The sequence below is a fragment of the Lactuca serriola genome, chromosome 4 (assembly GCF_051521515.1).
Source record: "Lactuca serriola cultivar US96UC23 chromosome 4, Lser_US96UC23_V15, whole genome shotgun sequence".
Taxonomy (NCBI): domain Eukaryota; kingdom Viridiplantae; phylum Streptophyta; class Magnoliopsida; order Asterales; family Asteraceae; genus Lactuca; species Lactuca serriola.
The window spans coordinates 348366777-348372639 of record NC_136411.1 but is presented as its reverse complement, the minus strand read 5'-3'; the positions used below and the strand labels follow the sequence as shown (position 1 = coordinate 348372639).

General features: G+C 44.7%; 1 pseudogene; it reads left to right on the top strand.

Moving 5' to 3' along the window:
* Positions 1-4493: 4493 nt before the first annotated feature.
* On the top strand, positions 4494-4895 carry LOC145049138 (18S ribosomal RNA; annotated as a pseudogene).
* Positions 4896-5863: the final 968 nt, after the last annotated feature.

Sequence of the window (5863 nt, the reverse complement as noted above, 5' to 3'; positions counted from 1 at the left end):
ACCCATATGGAATCAAGTCCACCTGTCGTCTTGGGAAACTTGGTTAGGAAATCCATAGTTATCCTTTCCCAATTCCATTCCGGTATCTCCGGCTATTGTAGTAGACCGGAGGGTTACTGGTATTCGACCTTGACCTTTGCGCAAGTAAGGCATTTACTCACGAAGGTAGCAATCTCTGCTTTCATGTTAGGCCACCAGTATAACTTTTTGAGGTCTAGATACATCTTATCTGATCCCGGGTGCACGGAATAAAGAGTGTTGTGCGCCTCGTTCATGACCAAGTCTCTGAAACCACCTAGTTTCGGGGTCCAGATCCAGTCCATGAAATAATAAGCTCCACCACCCTTAACCTCTAAGTTCTTATCCATCCCTCTTAGGGATTCACCCGCCACATTTTTAGGCTTCAAAGCGTCAAGCTGAGCTGCCTTAATATGTGTGGACAAGTGTGAATGGATAGTCATAGTCAATGAGTTGACTCTACGACCAGAATATTCTTTCCGACTCAGGGCGTTAGCCACTATGTTGGCTTTACCCGGATGATAACGAATTTCGCATTTGTAATCACTGAGTAGCTCGACCCACCGTCATTGTCTCATTTTGAGCTCCTTCTGGTCAAATATGTGTTGTAAGCTCTTGTGGTCTGTAAAGATAGTGCTTTTTTCCATACAAGTAATATCTCTAGATCTTCAGAGCAAACATAACTGCTCCTAGTTCAAGATCGTGGGTCGTGTAGTTGACCTCATGTGTCTTCAGTTGTCTCGAGGCATAGGTGATGACCTTACCTCGCTGCATCAGAACACATCCGAGTCCTTGATTCGACGCATCACAATAGACGACAAAGTCTTATATTCCTTCGAGAAGGGATAGTATTGGCGCGATGCACAAGGCTCGTTTGAGCGTTTATAATGTTCTCTCCTGCTTCTCTTCCTAGTCAAAGGCCACGCCCTTTTGGGTCAGTGTTGTAAGAGGTTTCGCTATGTGAGATAAATTCTGAATGAACCTACGATAGTAGCTAGCGAGGCCTAGAAATTGACGAATTTTCGTAGGAGTCTTCGGTGCTGACCAGTTCTGAATGGCTTTGATTTTGGAAGAGTCCACGTGTATACCTTCTTTGGTAACTACGTGCCCTAAGAATTCGACTCGTCGAATCCAAAATTTGCATTTCGAGAGCTTCGTGTAGAGCTTCTCTGAACATAATGTTTCGAGGAGTTGTCGCAGATGTTGACTATGCTCCTCCTTACATCGAGAGTAGATAAGTATGTCATCGATGAAGACAATGATGAACTGATCCAAGTAAGGACGACACACCTTATTCATTAACTCCATGAGTACAGCGGGTGCGTTCGTCAATCCGAACGACATCACTAGGAATTCGTAGTGACCATAACGAGTTTGGAAGGCTGTCTTTGGAACATCCTCCCCTAGAACTCGTAGTAGGTGATATCCGGATCTCTAGTCAATTTTTGAAAAGAAGTTCGCCCCTTGAAGTTGGTCACACAAATCATCGATCCGAGGCAAAGGATAATGATTTTTGACGGTCAGCTTGTTGAGCTCCCTGTAGTCGATGCACATTCGAAACGATCCGTCTTTCTTCTTGACGAACAAGACTGGAGCTCACCGGGGTGAGAAGCTTGGTCTTATAAAGCCCTTGCTGAGCAGTTCGTTAAGTTGGCAGGACAATTCTTGCATCTCTGCCGGTGCTAGACGATAGGGCCATTTGGCTACTGGGGTAGCCCTTGGAACTATGTCGATTCGGAACTCGACTTGACGTTGCGGAGGTAATCCTGGGAGTTCTTCTGGAAAGATGTCGGGAAAGTCGCATACTACTAGAATGTTCTAAATGTCCTTCGTTTCTTGGCTCAAATCGACTACATGAGCAAGGAATGTTGTACATTCATGTCCTAAGAATTTCCGAGCTTGGATGCTCGAGATGATATGAAGGTTTGTGCCGGGTTTGTCCCTATAAACTACTAAGGATTCGCCAGACGTTAGATTTAGGCGAACAACCTTTTCGTAACACATGATATCGGCACGATGAAGACTCAACCAACCCGTGTCGATAATGACGTCGAAACTTTTAATTGAGACTGACATGAGATCGATAGAAAATGAATGGTTATCGAAAGTTGGGGTACACCCTATGAATATACAGCTAGTGCTCTCTATCTTCCCATTAGCCATTTCTACAGTGAATGTTTCATTAAGTGTTCGTGATTTTTTCTTAAGTAAATGAGCAAATTTTTGGTTCACGAAACTCCTCTCCGCTCCACTATCAAATAGAATGCATGCATAAAGCGTTATCTAGGAGGAAGGTACCAGTGACCACTGTGGGGTCGGATACCCCTTCCTCATGGCCTATGGCCAGAACTCTTGCCACTCCATCGGAAATCCCTGCCTTCGGGCAGTTCCTTTTGTAGTGGCCTACATCGCCACACCCGTAGCAAGCTTGGCCCACTCCTGCACCGGGGACTTGGTTGATTTGCTTCGCCGGAGCTTTGTAGAAACGGGCAGTATGCCCCTTCCTGTTGCAGTTCATCAACTGCATTTCCCGGCAGGCGCCGACATGATGGAAGTTGCATTCGTTGCACTTGGTCAAACTTCCAGAATACTGTTTTACCGGAGCAGCAACGACAGGTGTTATCACAGCATGCACTGCCACGACCTACTGCTCTTTGGCAGCCTTAGCTTTCTTCTTGTTATCCCAGAACTTCCGCTTGGAGTCAGCGGTTCTTGCAGGTTCTGAGATGGCCAGGGTAGTTGTTTTTGCGGCCGGGGTACGAAACCCATGGTCTATGAGCTGTTATGCCAATCGTTTGCCACAATCAAATGTAGTAGGGTGTGATGCCAAGACATTTTCCTGGTACGGTGGCACCAACCCCCATATGTAACGCTCAATCTTTTTTCCCTCTGTATGAACCATGTTGGGACAGAGAGCCACCAGTTCGCAGAATCTGGCGGTATAAGTGGTTACGAGAGAGCCCTTCATGGTTAGGCTCCATAGCTCTTCCTCCAGCTTTTGGATCTCGCCCCTCGGGCAGTACTCCTCAATCATGAGGTCTTTCAAAGTATCCCAACCCATAGCATTAGCCACTATAAGAGATAGTGACTTAACATGGCCGTTCCACCATGTTAGGGCTTTAGTTTCGAAGGTGCAAGCAGCGAACTTCACCTTGCTCTCCTCGGAACAAGAGAAGGTTTCGAAAACCAATTCGGTTTTCTCGAACCATTGCGAGAGGGCAATGACTCCGCTAGTCCCCTTGAAGGACAAAGACTTGCAGTTGGTGAAGTCCTTATAGGAGCACTCTCTCGAGCACATAAGAGCTTCAACCCGAACAGACTGAACAGGGGTTCCTCCTCCAATGGAACCAGATGATTGATTCTGAGCCATGGTTGCAGCCACAGCTGTAGCTACAGCAACATTTAAGGCTGCAGTGTCGAACTGAGGAGTAGGTGGTCGAGGAAGTGGAGGAGGTGGTGTTTTGTTATTGAGGTTTCTCCGCAGATTTCTACGAGGCGGCATCATTGATCTATAGTGTATGAGGATGAAAATATTGATAAGAATTTAATGGACGAATTGATGAGAATGACTCATGGATTAACTCTCCATAGCCCAACGATACGATTGAATGGAAACCTAGTGCTAATAGATGATTACATTTTGATAAAATTCCCATAAGATTAGGTACCTGTCAATATTACTGGAATTACAGATGTAACAAGTTCGGGAAAAACGGCCAACAGAAATAGGCCTTACATCAACCAAAATGGGAAATTTTTTGACAGAATTACAACCCAATTAAGACCTAACAGGCCTACCATTTACAAAGATAGGGAATTAGACCAGAGTTTTACATAACTAGTTTATATCCAAAAGAGAGAAGTTGATGAGAATCTATCGGTGACGAGAACTACCAGAGTGAGTTCTTGATCCCGATAGGAGACGTTCAATGTCCCTCATGCGCCTGTCTGCTGTTGCTTGCTGAGCTCGAAGTTCTCTGACTGCAGCTTGCATTTCAGTGAGTTCCCTCTGAAGAGATGCATTGTGAACCAGAGCCCTTTCACGAGCAGACTCTAGTTGGCGAATCTGGACAGTGTTAACACCAGTGTTGGCATCAATCTCCAATATTCGATTGATAGAATATTGACCCAGTATTGTGTTCCGAGACATCCTACTAACCATGATGGGTATGACTCTATCAGCAGAACCTCCATTAGCGAGGTTGTAGAAACTTCTGTCTCCATTATAGGGTATCCCTAAACCCAATGTGAGTTTTGATATTTTGATTTGCTACCCTGCCGTGATTGAATGAGAATGGATAAGAGGCTCGTGGGATTGACGTGAGGGGGCAGGGATGGCTATATTTCTAGGAGCGAACTCCGGGCGAATATGAAGCGTATGGATACAAGTTAGGCCTTGGAATGAAAGACAATTCCGAATCCACTTTGTCTACGAACAAGGAAGCGATAAGTAATGCAACTATGAATCTCATGGAGAGTTCGATCCTGGCTCAGGATGAACGCTAGCGGCATGCTTAACACATGCAAGTCGGACGGGAAGTGGTGTTTCTAGTGGCAGACGGGTGAGTAACGCGTAAGAACCTGCCCTTGGGAGGGGAACAACAGCTGGAAATGGCTGCTAATACCCCGTAGGCTGAGGAGCAAAAGGAGGAATCTGCCCGAGGAGGGGCTCGCTTCTGATTAGCTAGTTGGTGAGGTAATAGCTTACCAAGGCGATGATTAGTAGCTGGTCCGAGAGGATGATCAGCCACACTGGGACTGAGACACGGCCCAAACTCCTACGGGAGGCAGCAATGGGGAATTTTCCGCAATGGGCGAAAGCCTAACGGAGCAATGCCGTGTGGAGGTAGAAGGCCCACGGGTCATGAACTTCTTTTCCCGGAGAAGAAGCAATGACGGAATCTGGGGAATAAGGATGGGTTGACCCTGTTTATGGCTCCAGGTATTCAAGTTTGTTGCCCATAGAGGTGTGGGTTCTTGAAATGCGGGTCAGGGGTTGTTATTCGGAGCTTTACCTTCTTGAGGTAGGTTGTTGACTTCAGGCTCGAAGTCAGATCCATCCGAGAAGCCCTCAACTTGATGATCATCCAAAGGGATTTGATGCTCATCATCGGGCTCTGCTTCAAGCCATCCAGCATTGCCGTTGGGTGGAAAGTACGAGTCGTCATGATGATGAAATCCAGCCATGATATCTATGCAAGAAAAGGAGTAAGGAAATAATTAATAGACGGGCTAACTAGATAATTATAAGGTGATCTTTATCAGTTACTCCAATACTTGACTTTGGCTTACTAATAAAGACTTTTAGTTCTAAGGTAAATAATCATAGTAACACAAAATACTCCTATAGTATTTTAAATTTAATGGTATGTTCTACTGTTCTTATTGTAGTAGTGTTGGTTAGTTTTTAGACTTGTTGCAACCTCACAAGCACCCTTAGGCACATGCTAGTCACTCCTCGAATAATGTAGTTGATCAGGCTACGTCTTCCCAGGGTTGACCATATGTCTATAAGTCTACTTGTGTTGCCCAACAATCGTAATACTTTTGTACTGTCTTAGTGACATTGATTTTAGTATGAATGCAGGTACGTATACTTAATTAAATATTTTAAATATTTAAAGTATAAACTCTTATTCAGAGTATATTAATCCCAATGTATTTATATTTAGTATATCTTTTATGGGTTGATATACTCAATTCACTATAAACAATGCTCTGATACCAATCTGTCACACCCCAAAACCATGAATGGCGGAAACATTCTGGGGCGAAGGACTTCATGTACAGTATCACAAAAATGAATAACAGTAAACAAGCAACAACATCATCCATTGCATTAATA